The sequence below is a fragment of the Globicephala melas genome, chromosome 13 (genome assembly GCF_963455315.2).
Source record: "Globicephala melas chromosome 13, mGloMel1.2, whole genome shotgun sequence".
Lineage (NCBI taxonomy): Eukaryota > Metazoa > Chordata > Mammalia > Artiodactyla > Delphinidae > Globicephala > Globicephala melas.
This window is the reverse complement of record NC_083326.1, coordinates 21,596,016-21,614,926: the sequence shown is the minus strand read 5'-3', so window position 1 is coordinate 21,614,926 and position 18,911 is coordinate 21,596,016. Positions and strand designations below refer to the sequence as shown.

Genomic DNA, 18,911 nt, shown 5'->3' with positions numbered 1-18,911 from the left:
GAAAATGGGCATGCTCATTTTTACATTTTAATATTCTGATAAATTAATTTATTGAAAAGTATTTTTTACAACTGACAGTAAGATATTGATTTGCTTTTGGAAAAATGAAGAATGCCTACTAGTTGTTTAGAATTTTTCTTTCCCATTTTTGAATGTGAAATACAACCATATGAGAAAAGCTTTCTATTGAAACAGCATTTTTTTAAAGTTCAGTAGTGATAATTTTGAACACATAAGGTGGCATTAAAATCATGAAGTTTTGTAATTTCATCAGTCAAGTTTGATTTGAGGATAATTCGTTTTTTAAATGCTTATCAACTAACATATTTTATAACATTTAATCTTTAGATAAGCATAATTTCTGCAAATCAAATTATAGATAAACTGAACTGTATGCCATCTTAAATTGAAATTTGGAGACAGAGAAAAAGAGAGAAAAAGCAAGAGAAACTGTCAAGCAACTTCCTAAGCATTTCACATATATTAACCTTTTTACTTCTCACCATAACCAAGAGGCATATCTGATTGTACTTCTGTCTTTATGCCTCTCTATTTTCTATTTGTTCTGAGTCTATGTGTGAGTGTGTGAGAGTATATGTATGTATGATAGACAAATAGATTCTTCAATTCAGCAAAAGTATATCCCACATTTTCATTATTGTAAATTGTTTTTACAAGGTGTAATTTCACAGAGCCTCTGGCCTAACAGAAAAGATTTTAAAATATTTATAATTCTACCTTAGTCTGGCTATTCTGTATTATTCAAACGATGACTTGTACACATTTCAATATTTTCATTTCTCTGAGTATATTTTTTCCAATAATATCGACTTTAGGAATGTGATCAAAAATCATTTGCTAAAAATTTGCTATTTCAAACTAAAGTACCAATTTGACATGTTAAACATTTATCCTTTTGCATCTGTAAAATCTGTTTTAAACAATAAAAAATTCCATCATTGGAAAACTTCACAGCAGTTTTTGCGATATTTAGAATGGCCTCCAATTTCATAGTTTTACAAGTTTCTCAGTTAAAGTGATATTTAACGTAACATATTTAGTAAAACCTCTATACTCACTATGTCCAAAAAGAAGAACTTAAATTTAAAACTCTTTGACAGTTGTCTCCTAAGGGAATTTTGAAATTATTTTTGGATACCTTCTTTTATTTTTACCTGTAACTACATTAGTGTCTATATTCTTACTCAAAATGGTATATGGTTTTTAAATTTAAAATAGCTTTTTAAATTTATTAATTAAATACTACTGATTTTTTCCCTAGAAAATACAAAAGGACTTTGAAACATATTGTGTACATTATCCTGCTGCCTGTATTTGGCATGTTTTCATATTACACTTCCCACACAGAACAACACTTAGCATTTTTCATTATTGAGAAGAATTTTGAGGAAGCAAGGTTTGTTCTCTCTCGAGGGTATTCAAGTGTTGTATTTGAGTTCAGTAGAAGAGTTAGGAAAGTGATTATAATAGTGTACTCCAACAACAGTGAACATAAAATATAAATATTATATTTATAAAACTAATGAATAAAAAATTTTATAAAATAAAACATCTTGGAAAATGCAGACTTAAATATATTTGCGAACAAGTGAAAATAAGAAAAACTACTATACTGAATTTAAGACAAGCAGCAAGTATTTATTTTAATCGTTGCTATTAAAGGCCCAATGAGGCTTGTTTATTGCCTGTAGTCTTTCTTTTTTGACTTAAACATGTAGTTTTTGTGCCAGATTCTCATTTAGTGCGAAAGCCATCAATTTGATTATGGAAACTCCTTTAGGTTGGGAAATTCTCTACAGAACACAGAAAATGAGCCACATTGGATAGTCAGTTATTCTCATTTACAGAATTCTAGCCATATGAATTAGATGTCAGTTCAAATGAGACAAATGAAATTAATTGATCTATTTCTGACTATTGGCTTCCTCAGGAAGCTTCCGTAATCATGACTCAGATCAGGTCCCCCTGCCATGATGTCTGAACACTGATACTCTTCAGTGCTCAACAGAGCTGTGGTCCACGTTTTAAAATTATTTGACCACTCTCTATCTCCCCCACTGACTAAGCTGTGAGTTCAGCGTGGGTAAGGACCATGTTTGTTTTTGCTCACAATTCTATCCCCAGGGGCTAGCATAATGCCTGAGTTAGAATGGACATTAAGTAAATATGTACTATATGAATGAATGAATGAGACATATTTAAAAGAAAAGAGTCTCTAAAATCCAGCAACGATTATTTATGAAGAATTTATAAAGAAAATATTTTCACACCAGGAAATGGTACTAATTTTTCACAAACTTTTCCAGATAAAAGAAAATAAGTGAACACATCCCAATTCATTTTATGAGGTCAAAACAGCCTTGATACTAAGACCTGATAAGAAATTTATGACAAATATCTCCCACTAAAAACGTGAACAGAAATGTTAGCAAGAAAAATCTGGTGGTTAAAAAGAGTAATATAAAACAAAGGAGTTGAATATATTCCAGGAATATGAAATTGATTGAGCATTTGATTATCAATCATTGCAATTTACATAATAAACCATATTAACAAAATAAACAAGAAAAATCTCAATAGATAAATAAGGTGAATTTGAAAAAATTGAGCATGAGTTTACCATTTTTTTAAAATTGACAAACTAAAAATAAAAGGAAAAACATGTGATATGATAACAGCTATCTGCAGAAAACCTAAAGCAATAATCCTTAGTGGTGAATTATTGAAAGCTTTCCCCCACAAGTCATAAATAAGAAAGTAAAACTAATACTGGTCAGTATTATACAAGAGGAGAGGTCTTAACAAGTGAAAAGGAAATTAAATTAAATAGGGATAGAAAGGAAGAAATGAAACTGTCATTTTCCTACAGTATGATTGTGTAAGTAGAAAATTCAAATCAATCCACAAACTATAAGAACTAATAAGTGAAGTTAGTAAGGTTACTGGATGTAAAGTCAACATACACAATCGTGTATTTCTCTGTTCTAGAAACTAATACTTACATAACAAATAACAAATGTTAAAAACCAATACTATTTTGTAATAGCATGAAATACATCAAAATAGTTAGGGATATAACAGAAGATGGGAAAACTTGTGTTCTATAAACTACAATATGTAACTGGGAGAAACTAAAGACTAAATAAATGGAGGAATATATCATGTTTGTGAATTGGAAGGCTCAAAATTGTAAAGATGGCACATTTATACAAATTGACCTGTAGATTCTGTGTAATTCCAGTCAAAAACCTCAGAAGGTTTATTTTGTGGAAATTGAAAAGTTGATTCTAACATTCATTTGGAAATACCAAGAGTCAAAAATAGCCAAGAAAATGTTAAAGGAGAACAAACTTAGAGGAATTATATGACTGGATATTAAAATAATATAAAGCTACAGTAATTAAGACAACGAGGTATTAGCAGGAGGAAAGACAGACTAATGGAAGAGAAGAGAGTCCAAAAACAGACCCATATCCCTGTGGTGCCTGATTTATAACAGTTCAGTATGGAAACTTTTTTTCCTTTTTTTCAAAAAAAAAGGTGCCAACTCAACCATATAGCCACCTGGAACTAATTGCTACATCACACCAAATAAAAGACCACTTCCAATAGAGCACTGACCTATAAGTTTAAGAGAAAACAATAAAGCTCTAAACGTTACCTAAGAAAAATCTCTCACTACCTTACAGTAAGCAAAGATTTCCAATCAGGACAGCAAACCTTGACTGTAAAGTAAATATTTATAAATAGAACTTAATTAAAACTAAGAATTTCTATTCAAACAAGGATATTGTCAACAGAATGAAAATGCAAACAATTGCTTTGGAGAAGGTATTAGCTGTATGTATTCTCCCTTGAGGATTTATATCTAGACTGTATAAAGAATTTTACAAATTCCAAGAAAAAAGTTACATGATATTTTAAATTTTATTTTAATTAAATTTAAATTTCATTATTTTTTAGCCATGTCATGAGGCTTGCAGGATCTCAGTTCCCTGACCAGGGACTGAACCTGGGCCACAGCAGTGAAAGCCCGGAATCCTAACCACTAGGCCACCAGGGAACTCAACATGATTTTTTTTTAAATATGCTAGAAATTTTAAAATGTACTTCAAGAAAGATGATATTCACATAGTTAGTAAACACGTGGAATGTTCTTACATCATTAGTTATCAAGGAAATGCAACTTAAAGCCACAATGTAAAACCACTATCCATAAAAATTATCATACATTATTCCTAATAGCTCAAAAGTGAACTTGTCTATTGTCCGTAAACTAAAAATGCATACATAAATTTTGCTATAGTCATGTGATAGAATGCTATGTAGCAATAAAAATGGATGCACCGGTGCTAGAAAGAGAGACATATCACAAATGGTAACTGAAAGAAGCTGGTACAAAATGATACATTCTGAATGATCCCATTTATAATAAATTCAAAAAGAGGCAAAGCTACTACCATGACAGAGGTCAGGATAGTGTTTACTTTTGGATAGAGTGGGAATGACAGGGAGCAGGCATGAGGGAAGCTTCTAGAATGCATACAAGGTTCACTATTTATTCGAGCTGGATGGTGGCTACACAGGTGTGTCCTTTTTAAAAATTCATTGAGGGGCTTATGCTTACAGTTTGCTCGCTTCACATGAAGCCATCAAGGTTGAACCCCACCATTTAGATAATCAGAAAGAAGCCAGTAGCCAGGTGCTGTCTTTACTACATCTACCCAGAGTTCTAGCTGTCAAGAAGCAGCTTTCAGACTAGGCAGCAGAAGAGACATGATAAAGAGAATATTAACATCACAACATAGTAATGTGAGCTCTCAAGGGAGTACCAAGCACAGGGACAGCATAGGAGAGAGCAAATGTCACTCTGCTTGGTGGCTGAGGAAGAAGTATTATGGTGTGAGTAAGAAATTTTCAGTCCCACGGGGGGACCTGATAACATGGACCAGTCCATGTGGCTCACAGTCCCTGGCAAACTGTAGCTCAATCAGCTCTGTTTGAAAGAAGATTGTGTTCCATGAAAAGACAACACAACATCTTGCTTGAGCTCAGTGGTTCCCAATTAGCTGTAGTGAAATACAGTGGTTTAGTATGGAGATTTAAATGGGCATAAAATACAAAAATGTCCAGTAAAGTCACTGTGTTTAGTTCCAATAAAATGCTTGATGAAATTTGTACCTACAGAATATAATTAAGATGAAAGCTTGTTTTGTTTCTCTAATCATGTCTCTTTAATACAAGGGAACAGACCATAATGCACTAGCTGATTCATGGTTTAGCTATCTAACTACTCAGATTAAGTTCTCCAGATGTTTCCTTGTCTTATGAAACTAAGTCTCATTAAAACAATCATGTTCAGATTATCGGAATTTCACTATCAAATATACTTCTCTTAATGGAAATAAAGCCATGATTCTCAGCAAACACATGGTTTGGAAAGCCCTTAACAAGTCTCATGACAGAGTAGTCAATTGGCCTGTTTGCCCCTACACACACACACACACACACACACACACACACACACACACACGCATGAGCCCCTATGATCATTTGCTTTATAACATCTCCCCAGTTATCTTTCTTGCATTTTCAAAATGTTTAAATTGAAAACCAACAGAATTCTCTGGGCCTGCTTCAAAATAATGAGAATTAAGAACACAAAGATAATTGGACTTGAGGGAAAAAGAAAAAAACAAACTCAACCACTTCTTCCAACTTCTTTGAACATATTTCCATTTTCAAACATTTGGGACACATAAAAACAGAATCAAGATCATTATTTTGCTATTCAAATGCTAAAATCAAAGTGGAAAATGTGAAAAAGAAAGTAACTGATATTTTGGAAGAAGACTAAATTCAAACGTCAAGTTCCACTTACTCATCTTGTTTATGACAGCCAGATCTACTTTTAAATTTCTAACAATCTTTGGCAGCATAAAAAATCTGACCTCAGAGTCCCATGTCTCCCAGAGCTCTGTTGCATAAAATCTAGAAAACAAACCCATATTCAAATTTCTTTCATACTTTAAGATTATCTGTACTGTTACAAGTCAAAAGAATTTTCAGACAAATATAAGCCAATTAAGCATTTCATAAAAGTAATAATAAATTGAAACAGAAAGTAGAAAAACACATGTAACATTTTATAACAGCAGATTGTCCCTACTAGCAAAATAAATTGAAGGTAACAGATTTTTTTTTTTTTTTTTTTGTAAACAGCAAAGCAGCAAGTGTTCTGATTACCCTGGGAACTGTTCTGGCTTGAATACAACTCAGCCTTTCTCCTTCCACGATGTAAAACAACAGAGGAGTCAAGCACATCTTTTAATCATAACAGAAGTTAACGTGAATACAAAAACATTTTCTTTTCATTTTGTTATATGTTAAAGTCAGACAAACCCTCTTTTTCCTATTTCCTACTGCTTTTAGCCATTATTCCTGATTCTAAAATAACTATTGGCTCTCAAAGAAAATTTCTGCAATTTCTTTTGTTACTCTAAAAAGTGAGAAGAAAATAGAAAGGTATAGTGAAAAGGGACTTGATTTCACTTCCAACCAGGTGTTAAAATTTTGGAGAAGTTAATTTTTCTCAGATTCAGTTTTAACAATAAACCTGGAGTGATAATACCTTATCAGTTTGCTGTGAGAAAGTAATGCTATCATATATATATAAATCTAGGCACAGCGTAGACATTCAATAAGTGGTAGCTATTATTTTATGATTCTTTTTTACTACATAAAATTTCCTTTCTGTACATCATGAATTTGTGGCTGAAATTAAAATACATGATGTAAAACCTATGTTCACACGTTTCTAATCACTAGTACCAAAACTTCAGTGAAGCTAGGGGATATTATCCTGAGAATCAGCTCTTTCAACTCTCTTTTCTATTCCTCCTTTGGGCAATAAAATATCTGCTAAAATGAAATCAAGGGAAATGAGATTATTAAAATTTAGAAAGCAAAGCACTTAAAGATCAAATAAGGAACAAGGTATGGCATGTAAACAATCCCACTTCCAACTTATCTAAAGCTATGGGAACAATGAAATGATAAATTGAAGTAAATAACTCAAACTGATTTTTCCTTGGTTCCTGCCCAAATAGGATGGACATTTCACAGAGACCGTAGAAACAGAGGAGAGGCTACCCTAGCCCTGTCATCAGCTCTTAGCTTATACTATAAGAGGTACACAGTCTAGATAAAAAGACAGGTCTTGTGCCTATAAAAAGATGTCGGAGCAGAAACTGTTAGAAAACGAAGACAGAGTTTAATTTGTTCTTGTGTGTAATTGTGGTGAAGGCTGGCTAATAATGAGAATGATGGATCTACACTATGTTTCCTTGTCAGTCAATTCCTCCTTTTTCCGTGGCCCCATGCTCTGGTTAATTACTTTATTCTGGATTTATGATACCACAGAATAATTTCAATATATCTGTTTCTACTATCGTCTATGAGCTTGCATCTTATTTATTCTTGTCCTGCAGTGACTAGAACACAGAACACACTCAATTAATTAATCCAGAGGGGACAAAAACTACCATTCAATTAGAAAAGAGTTTACAACTGCCAAAATGCATATGCATGCAATACTGTTTATGTATGTCCATTGTGCCATAACAAATTAATCTTATTTCATTAATCTGGAATCCTCAGGCTTGTTGGAAATGAACAGTATATTTGGCGTGTGTGTGTGTATTTATGTGGAAATGGAAAGTGTGAATTTTGCTGTTTCAAGGAGGTTAGGGAAAACTCTTTATTTTCCTTATTCTGTAGAAGATTAACTCTGGCTTTCCTCCATTATTTTTCGTATTAATAAAAGTCACCAATATGCTTTGAGTTGTGTAAATCCCAAATTTAGACTTCCCTTACTATTCATTCTTCATCATCCCCTGTATCCAATCAATTACCAAATCCTGCTCATTTTACTTCCTAAGAAGTTTGTAATCTGTGTTCCCTTTTCTCCATCCCAGAGAAGATGTACTTAATCCAAGTACAGTTGTCTCACTCTTAGATTACTGAAACTGATTTCCAACTGTTCTCCCTTTCACCAGTCTTCACCACTCGATAACTGGAGAGAGATTTTTCTATTTTTCATTTGATTATTTCATCTTTGCTGAAATTCTTTCAATTGCTTTCCTATTATTTTTTTTTTTATTGAAGTATAGTTGATTTACAATGTTGTGTTACTGCTTTCCCATTATCTTTAGGATTAAGTTCAAAATCCTTATTACAGCTGCACCAGTCTTACCCACTGGCCTCCTTTCTATTCCTTGCCTTTTCAGCATTTCCAAGTTTCCTCTGCTTGGATACCTAGATATTTCACTTCTCATTCTAGCCAAGCTTTTAGTCTTGGATTATCAAAATAACTTCCTCTGGTGTCAATACTCTATTCCTATATGTTAATTCTTCAGGAAGAATACTTTTTCTATGAGAAATGCAGAAGTTCTAGTTTGAACTAAAATATGCATGTTTCATATTTTTATATAGAAAAAAACAGAAAATTATGCATGGATTATGCATAATTTTTGCTTTATTTTTGCTTTTATGCATTTCCCAAATATTCTGCAACAAACAAAAAAAAATAGAAAATGCTTGAATTTTCATTACACACTTAATTTTTTCTTCCTTTTTGTATTTTACTCCTTCTGATTTATTCAAAACATCAATCTATTCAATTAATACTCAACATCTGAAAGACATAAGTTAGATTCTACAGATATGTAATGCTAACCTATAGAGAAACTATTTCAATTCCTTATTATGTTCTTTAAAAAGCTTTTCTATTATCTTAACCACCACATGAAAGTTGTTTTCTGATGCTTTACAACTTCTATAATTCAGTGATCACATATAGCCATAATTTCTAAATGATTATAAAGCTCAGTGAACTCAAAAGGAAAAATTTTTCTGAAATAAATGCTTTGGTTAACATTTAAATTTTTGTCGCAGCATACATTTAAAAATATAATGCTTTTCATAAAGCAGAACAAAGACTATTTGACATGTTAATGTAATGTGGATTTTGAATCTATTTTAAATGAAATTATTCAAATATATTGTCCCATTAAAATACTGAAAATTCCTAATGGAAATATGAAAAGCTTATTTTCCTTTTTGTAAACATCTACCATGACTTAAGCTTTTGCAATCTCCTTTATTTTCAACACTAGAGTGTTTAACAATAAAAGATTAAGCACTCATCATGTGAAGATGAAAATCTAACACTATAAGTATATTTTTGACTATCCCTCATGAGAGTTTCACTTCATTCAGTGTCAGTAGGAGAATCATATTTATTTCCAAAGTGGAAAATTTAAAAGGTACCTATATTTGGTGACTAAATCATTTACCCATTTACGTGAATATGCTCAGTTCATCAAAGTCAAACTCAGTCTAATATTTGTCTCTTCCAGATTCAGATATTCATTATCTAATTCAGCTTCTCTCCCTACCTGTGAAAGTCAGATTGCTGTCCTTCATGCTTCATGAAATCCCAAGATCATCACCTATCATCTCTCCTAAAAGCCTTCTACCTTTCAATCACTTAATCACCTAGGCTATCTTTTCCAAAATTCCCCCTTTCTTAAAGTTTGCACTGTATCAACACAAAAAGAAAACTGTTTTCTTGAATGTTTCCGTGGGGCACTATATGGTTTTATACTTAGTCTTCCTAATTAGGAAAATTCTTCAAGAAACGTCTCTCTAAAAATCACTAAATTTATAAACACCCATAGAGTAACCTGCACTCAGAAAGCACCCAAAATTAATACAGACTAAAACACGCTAACACTAGAGATTTTATTTTCTAGGTTAAGGCAGATTGGGGTAAATTCCTCCTTAATTTTGTTCCTAATGACATTGTAGAATTGCAAAAACAAACAAAAAACTTTGGGCTTTTTTGCTGTCACATTTTCATTTTAGTTAGATAGAAGCCATACGTGTGATGCATAACCATGTCTGGACAGGGCTTCACCTCCTGCTGAGTACGTTGATGCAAATGGCTGTTCATTTATGAAAGTTCTTCACTGAAGTTTACAAATAAGTTCCTTGGTTTAAAAAAAAAATAGGTAGGCAGAAGGCAGATACATAAGAATCTAAATCATCTGAAAAACACTGATCACTACCTGTTTCCAAATTTTTGGTCCTATTAGGGTTTTGTTTGTTTGTTTGCCTTTTTTCAAACCAACGTCTCTTGTACATGATGTGCCCTGTTCCAAGATGAACACTTTCCCATGGCTCTAAATTAGACTGGAAAATTCGTACACAAACTAAAATACACATAATTAAAAACAAGTAGTGGTAAGTATATAGTGTTAAAAGATAAATTGAGGCATATTAAAAATGTTATTTCAGCAAAAATCGACTCCAATCCGATAGTGCTAAAGCAGAAGAGTCCACTGACAGGGGCTGAGGAGAGACTTTTATAAAGAAAAGGTGGAAACAAAGGAAGGAAATTATTGATTAGCTATAACTTAATCCCAAGTTGGCTGTTTGCGATTAGCTGTCCTTAGGTTTCAACTTAGTAACCTTGAGGTGTTAATGGACTTAGATTTTGTTTTGCTTCCACAGGCCACCATGACATTAGAACCCCTCCGTCTAACAGGCTCCCTGTTTAATTAATTTAACAATAGTACTTTTAAGATTTTTAAAGTACCTATACTTATTTCCATTTGTCTTTACTTTTATCTTCATTCAGTTTAGGGTTTTGAAATGATTTCTGCAACTCATGTGAAGCAAAGGCAAAATGAGACACACAAACAAGAAAATGCATGTAAAACAATACATTTTGATGATCGTTTTACTAAAAACATACATATGCCTATACAATAATGTCTACTTATTTCTGCATGTTGCTAGTGTAGAATAAGGGTAAATATTTTTTAGCTTTTGAGCCTTGAATATTCATATGCATTCATTCAACTAATATTGTTTAATTTTTGCCAACTGCCAGGCACGTTGTTCCAGGGGTTGAAGGTGCATCAGTAAATAAATAGATTTAAATGTCCATCCTGATGGAGCTTACATTCTGATTACTTGTGAAATACGACTCACAGATTTTCAAGTCAAATTCAAGGATATTTTTTTTCTCCAAAGATTCACTCATAGCATCTGATCTAGATGTGTTCACATTTTTAAATATAACAAAATGAGGTTATGAACCAAACAAAGCAAATTACTTTGAACATGTTGAAAGAACTGTAAATAATAGAATTGCATAAACTACAACACAGAGTAACCCAATTTTCGGGGTTTAATCACATATTACTGATTAATCTCCCAAATATAAATATTTACAGATGTTCAGTTCTTCTTTCTTTATGGAAAATGAAGAAACTCTGGGCAGAGAACGAACTGAACTTTCAAAAGTTCTCGAAATATTTTAAACAGGAAACCAGCTGCAATACCCACCCACGGCAATATGTTCAAGGTGCAGAACTGCAGGAGTTCAGTGAAGCCCTTGGCAACTCCAAATTACTACAAGTCAGATTTAGTTCTTGAATTATATGCCCGTGTGGATATGATTACAGAGGACGCTGAGAAAATAAAATTATTAGTGAATATGGACCTACCCAAGTTTCACAATTATGTTTTTTCCTTAAAACACGTGATTAATCTATTTTGAAATCACAAGGCTACCTACCTCTGAATAGAAATAGCATAAGTTTCAGAGGGTATATTGTTCCTCTTATGAATGAATGGAAAAAATATAAAAGGAACATGTGAAATTGATTTTGTGTATAATTAAAACTATGCATTTATAGTACTATATTTATTTATAGTATTACAAGGATGTTAAACCAATTGTTCTTTCTTGCTAAGGAGCATTTTAACTCTCAGAAAAACTGAAATAAAATAATATAGAAAAAGCAAAGGAGAACAATGAAATTATTCAAAACTGGACATTCTTATATTATGTAACAAAAGGAGAAATATTAATATATACATATATTTCATTACAAATTATCAGAACAGCAGCTAATAACATGTTGATGTTTAGACGAAACGTTGACTTCTTATCTCAGTCACTGGCACTAGATTTATAGCCTATTGATTTATGGACTCTTTTGAGATAAAAATAATATCAATCAAATGTTTTGTTCTAATTCTTTACATTTTAATTAATATAAAACAAGTAATCCATTTTCAGATATATCATTGGGAGGAAAATACCTTACCCTAGAAAAACAAATATGGTGATTGTGCAATACTTAAGCTACGTCTTATAATAATATATCCAAAATCTTGATTTCACTGGGAAATTTTCATTTGAAAGAAAAGACATGAAATATTTAAAGATGTAAATGTTAGATTTTGATTTGAAAATCAGTTACTTTATGTGCTAGCAAAACTTCTTCCCTGGCTTTACTTTCTCCCTTTTAGCCAAAATGTATTAGTAATTTGTTTAGACATAGAGTCTCTCAACTTCTCCAATCATCTTTCTAAGAGCTGATGTTTCTGGTTTTTGTCCTTTGGCATAAAAATAGACAACACTAAAGAAAAAAGCAATTTAACTATAAAACAGAGTTCTTAACACAATTGTTAACTGATCTGGAATCAGTTTTCATGCATTTATTTTTATTGTAGGCATAGTTGTTTTTTTTTATTTCTTTACTAAAGACAAGTAAGGAATTGCATTAAAAATGTCAAAATAACAGGAAGTCAATAGCCAGTGTTTATATTTCTCAACAGATCTGGCTTTCCAGTCTCTAACATAGAAAATGTAAGACATGTGCAAGGAAAGAGCTGAAACCAGATTAAACTCAGACATTTTTTTAAACTTGCTTTGTTTATATTCACCCTCTCAATCATATAAATATTTTTCAACTCTTTCCCAAGTAATCCCAATAATGCCACAATTTTAAATCTTCCTCAAAAACTCTATTTTTACTTTTTTTCTCTCTCTGCTCTCCCAGATTTGTATCTTTCATTTAATTCATAAAAAGAAGAAGAAGAAAAAAAAACTAAGAAATGTGTGGATTCCTAGAAACTGGGTTTCGTTGTTTTCATCATTGTCTGCTTTTCACACCAATTAGGTTTTCTTAAATTATAGCAACGAAAGAACATACTAACACCAGTTATTTCCACGGGTCATGATATGTCACATACTTCTCAGTATCAGTATAACAAAAATATATCAATATAACAGCATCAGAATGGTATACTGAAACCCAGAGAATACTGGGTTCAAAATCAGAAAACCCGGGATAAATCTGTTTCTTGAGAAGGTCACTCAAACACGTATCTTCATTTACAACACAGAGATAAATATAATTCCTAACCATGATCTATGGTTGCTGTGAGAATACTTTGTAATTGTTTATATTCTGGGGCCTGTCCTACATGGCAGTCATTAGCCAGATGGAGCTGGAAATGAGGGTAGTCTGATCTGAGATGTACTGTATATGTAAATTAGGCACAGTATAGAAAACAAAAATGTAAAATATCTCATTCATAATTTTATATTGATTATATTTTAGAATGATATTTTTAATATATTGAGAAGTAAAATATACTACTAAAATTAATTTCATGTTTATTTTTTAACTTTTTTTTTAACATCTTTATTGCAGTATAATTGCTTTACAATGTTGTGTTAGTTTCTGCTGTATAACAAAGTGAATCAGTTACACATATACATATATCCTCAAATCTCCTCCCTCTTGCATCTCCCTCCCTCCCACCCTCCCTATCCCACCCTTCTAGGTGTTCACAAAGCGCCGAGCTGATCTCCCTGTGCAATGCAATATTTTAACTTTTTAATGTAACTTTAAATTGTGTATGTTGTTTGAACAATATTCCTATTGGACATCTCTACTCTAGAATATCTAAACAAAACTAAGGGGGTTTATTTTTCATAGAGGATTGTACAGAAATAGAAAATTATGCTTTGATTTTTAAAAAATATGTTCCGTGGATTTTGGCAATATTTTTGTCTCTATCTTACAGAGGCTTTCAATCTATACTTCAAGTTAACATGGTTACTAATAACAGTATTTACAAATATATGCTTGGAAACTGCATTCTATTGATAGTGGAAATACAGACAAAAGAAGTAATGCCTGTTATTTAAATGCAAATAAACAGGACATTTTCATTCTCTGCCACATGGTCACATAATGCAGAAGAGGTGATGCTGCACTAGTTGTACCAGAGTACAACTGACATCATTCAAAACGATGGATATATGTCTGGTCAACATTCTCATCTAGGCTTTAAGAAAGCCCATTAAAATATATTGGAAGCTGTTTAGACAGCTTGGGTTTTTAGACAAAAATGATTCTTTGTTTTTAATTGATCAGTAAAACATTTTTTAATGTAACAGCATTTCTTCATAACAATACAAAAATGTTTCTTATATTTAAAAATATATGTAATTGGGCTTCCCTGGTGGCGCAGTGGTTGAGAGTCCACCTGCCGATGCAGGGGACACGGGTTCGTGCCCCGGTCCGGGAAGATCCCACATGCCGCAGAGCGGCTGGACCCGTGAGCCATGGCCGCTGGGCCTGCGCGTCCGGAGCCTGTGCTCTGCAACGGGAGAGGCCACAACAGTGAGAGGCCCGCTTCCGCAAAAAAAAAAGAAAAAAAAAATACATGTAATTGTAAAAATATTGGTTGTGTTATAAACTTAGGCCCAAGAACACTAAATAACATTATTAATAAACATTATTTTTATTTTTATCTAAATCATTGGCAAAATAATAAACCTCTAGAAAGATTATGGGATTACAACTTGTTAGACGTGGAAAATTCTGTCTAGATCTTATCCCTGCCTGAAGATTGTTCTCTAATACAGTCTGTAAGACCAATCAAAACATCATAAAAAATAGCAAGAAGGTAAATGGATAAATTCACAAACAAAAATTTAGAGTCTCAGTATGGGATGGGTATTAAAATTACTGTCTACCTGTGAATATTTATGTTTCTACCATAATTAAATCTAACTATATATACATATATACACACACACACACACACACACACACACACACACATACATATATATCATTATGCTTTTCCATATATTTTTATGAGGCAAGTATTCCACATTTAAGTAAATTTAAAAATATTTATTAATAAAAAATAAAGCTTATCTAGTAAAACCAATTGTGTTAATTGATTAGGTAGTAGAGGAATGAAATATATTTTCAGGGACAAAAACTTCATTTATTATCCAACGTATTTTCATATATATTATCCTTACAATATTCTCATCTCTCAGTTCCTATTAATTCCAATAATTTTACCTCACCCACCCACTGGCTGGTTATATACCCTAGATGCCATTACCAAGTTAGCATTTCTTTCCCATTTCAATGTCAAGCACCTTTCTGATTTCCTTCTCCTATATTTCCCATAACTCTCTTCTTTGACCCAACTTGGACGTCCTATAAATTGATTCTATTGCCTTCTATTTCTCATCTACTTCACATCAACGTTGCCCTCCCTATTCTGTGCTCCATTATTAGCAAATTACCTTTGGCTAGAATGGCATTCTCTCCACCTTACTTGCCTAGAAAACTCTAATTCTGGTTAATTCCAACTACCTGCCTGGTCCATAGATGCACCTCAGCACCTGATCATACTTGGAGAAAACACATCCCTTGTCATCTGGTCTCACTTCAACTTCTTGACTTGAACATCAAGCCAGCCCTTAGTGCTACCAAGCCAACTCGATCAATTCACTCTCCCATTCTCTTGAACAATGCCACACATTTTCTGTCTTCAAACTTCCCATGTCTTTCTCAACTCTTCCATCTCTCTTGATGAACCTGTTTTTTCTATTTCACTAAGAAAAGAAAAGTTATCAAAGACAACCACTATACTCTGGTTCTACCACAGCTATCAGTCTCATTAATACCATTATACTCTGCTTGGAGGGATCATTCAGGTCCTTAAGGCCAAACTTCCCATTTGTATGCTCCATCTAATCACTTCTAACACACTCAAGGATGTGCGTCCCCTGAAAACAGTCCCCTCTCTCCTACTAAATCAGTTTATACTTCTCTTCTAGATCATTCCCATCAGGCAATGGGCAGAGGCTGTAATGCCGTCAACCTTACAAAAAAATCATCTTGATCCCCATCCAGGGGCCATCCGATTTCTCTGGAATTTTTTGAAACAAAAATCTTTAAAAGACATTTTCACTCATCCAATTCTCTCCTGAACCCACTGTGTTAATATTCAAGCCTAGATCTCTACAAAAAACAATGACTTCTACATTGCTAAATCTAATTAATGTTTAATTCCAGGCTTGAAATTCCTGTCTTACTTGACCAATTAGTAGTATTTCTATAACTGGCCATTCCATCTTTCCAGATCACTCATTTACTTGGCTTCTAGAAGACCCCTTCTCATGGTTCTTCTCTACCTTGCTGGTGGCTGCTTCTTATTCTGCTTCAGTGGGTCTGTCTCACCGCACACCTCTGAGGTGGAAGTGCTCCAGGGCTGAGTCTTCGCACCTCTTCTCTTCCCCAGTGGTAATATGTCTAGCTGAATGCATCCAGTCCTTTGCCTTCAAAACCACCTATTTCCTGATGTTTACCAAAATCATTTCTCCATTCTGAGATCTTCTTTTAGTTCTTGACTCATGAATCCAGCTGACATCTCCACTTCAATATGTAACTGGTATCTCAAATTTCACATGTCCAAAACCAAATTCTTAAACACCAGCTCCCAATCTAAACTACTCCTCCCACTGGCCTCCTTCTGTCAACAAACAGATATTTTATTATTCCAGTTTCTCAGATCAAGCCAAAAGATCATCTGTTGTGTTTTTTTTTAAAAAAGATCATCTTTGATTCCTCCTTTTTTCACATTGCACATCATCGTAGTTGGAAAATTCTGTATTTCCATAATCTCAGCAACTTTGTTTCTAGTATCTATTTCAAACTGCTTTATCTCTTGCCTGGACTGTTGTATTTTTCCCAGTCTCTCTAACTTTTCCCTACTCCAGTGTATTCTCCACAACAGCTGGAGTGATCCTTTTAAAACTTAACTTAGGATCAAAAACTTAAATCACTTCCCATCAGGCTCACAATAAAAAAAGAAGTTATTGCTGCGGCCTGTGAGGGTCTCATGATCTGGGTACAGGCTACTTCTCCAAACTATTCTCCAGGATCTGAGATTTCTGGACCTGAGATTCATACCATTATGGGGTGAGGAGGCCTTTTTTTTATGTAAAAGATTATCTTGAAATTTAGTTGGATTAGTTTCACGGTACACCTGCCTCTGCTTTGCTTACTTTCTGCAGCTGCTGGCCTTCCGGCCATTCCTTCAAAAGACAATACTCTCCTGACTAGAGACTTTAGTGTTTTGTTTTTTTTTTTTTTGTGGTACGCGGGCCTCTCACTGTTGTGGCCTCTCCCGTTGCGGAGCACAGGCTCCGGACATGCAGGCTCAGTGGCCATGGCTCACGGGCCCAGCCGCTCCGTGGCACGTGGGATCCTCCTGGACGGGGGCACGAACCCGTGTCCCCTGCATCGGCAGGCGGACTCTCAACCACTGCGCCACCAGGGAAGCCCGACTTTAGTGTTTTTTAATCTGCCTATAACTTTTCCTCCTAAGATTCCTCATGGTAGATTTCTTTCATTCACCCTGACGGAGGGCAGTTCTCAGATTATGTCAAAAGGACACACATTCTCCATTCCCTCTTAGCCTGCCTCTTCTTTCATCAAGAACTTATCATTACTTAATATACAATTATAGAATTTGTGGATTCTATTGCTTCACTAGCTAAAATTTACACTTGATGAAAGCAGGGGATTTTTAGTTTAGTTTGCATTTCTATTTCTATTGCTAGAACAAGGTCGGAGACACAGTAGATATTCACCACTAAGAGAATAAACCTGCAAGAAAAGAGAATGGCTTAAAACTATTCTTTTTTTTCCCCAAAAGACAAGTATTACAAGTTTTACTAAATAAATCAGACTCCCCTAAAGAAGATGACCTTGGAAAACTGGACGCTGATAGACTCTTATAATTAATATAGAAAAAGTTTTCAGTGAGGTTAACTTCCATTTTAATCATGACCAGGAACTTAATTCTTTGAATTATCTGAAATATATATATATATATATATATATATATATATATATTACAGTGAATATCTTTAGCTACAAAAGACAAATGTTTATACATAGTCAGCCACAAATACTTTTGAAATAGTGTGGAAAGTAGGTGAGGGACTTGAGAGAAAAAGGCATGTGTACCCTTTCCAAAAAATAAGAGAATCAAGGGGTTTCACAGGACTGAGAAGTTGGGAGAGGGAGTTTGCCTCTTGCATTATTTATACTTCTGATATTGTTTCTGATAAACATCTAGGTTACTAGAATGTGTCGTTTTCATTAATTTATATAGAAAAAATACTCAATAACCACTTACAGCCACAGAGTAGATATAGACAAGTGAATATATTAATATAAGACCTAGGAGTCGAGCTTTGGTGTCAGCTAAGCTTAGGCCCTGACTTCTGTGAGAAGCCCACTTCTAAGAGAGCGGACCTGCTTATGGCTCGGTGAGTACTGGAGTCTTTCCCATCAATCTGCACTAGTAGGTCAAATTTATTGCAGTCCCACATCCAAAGTTCAGAAACCAGCATGTAGATTCATACAGCATCAACATTTTTACAGTCCATTTATTATCATAATTGTCACAATCAATGTTTTCAATCCACACAGTCATAAGTTTTATAACTTAAGCTCTGTCATGATAAGAAGAACAGAGAAACCTGGGCAGCATCAGAGAATGGGATGAGAGCAGCTCTAAGTTGTCTGGCTTTGGTCCGACTCAGTCCTGCCGTAGGTAAACCTACAGGAGATTCTGAACTAAAAATGGAATGAGGCACACCTGAGTCCTTACACAACCCCTGCAATTACTCGAGCTCC

General features: G+C 33.7%; 1 protein-coding gene across 1 annotated transcript in view; it reads right to left on the bottom strand.

Annotated features, from left to right (window-relative positions):
• The window catches only part of CCDC102B (coiled-coil domain containing 102B), a 216,224-nt gene extending 199,752 nt beyond the window's left edge, over window positions 1–16,472 (bottom strand). The window contains exon 1 of the mRNA XM_070047018.1: window positions 16,397–16,472. The gene's annotated coding sequence lies outside the window, so the exon portion shown is untranslated. The remainder of the gene's footprint in view (window positions 1–16,396) is intronic.
• Window positions 16,473–18,911: the final 2,439 nt, after the last annotated feature.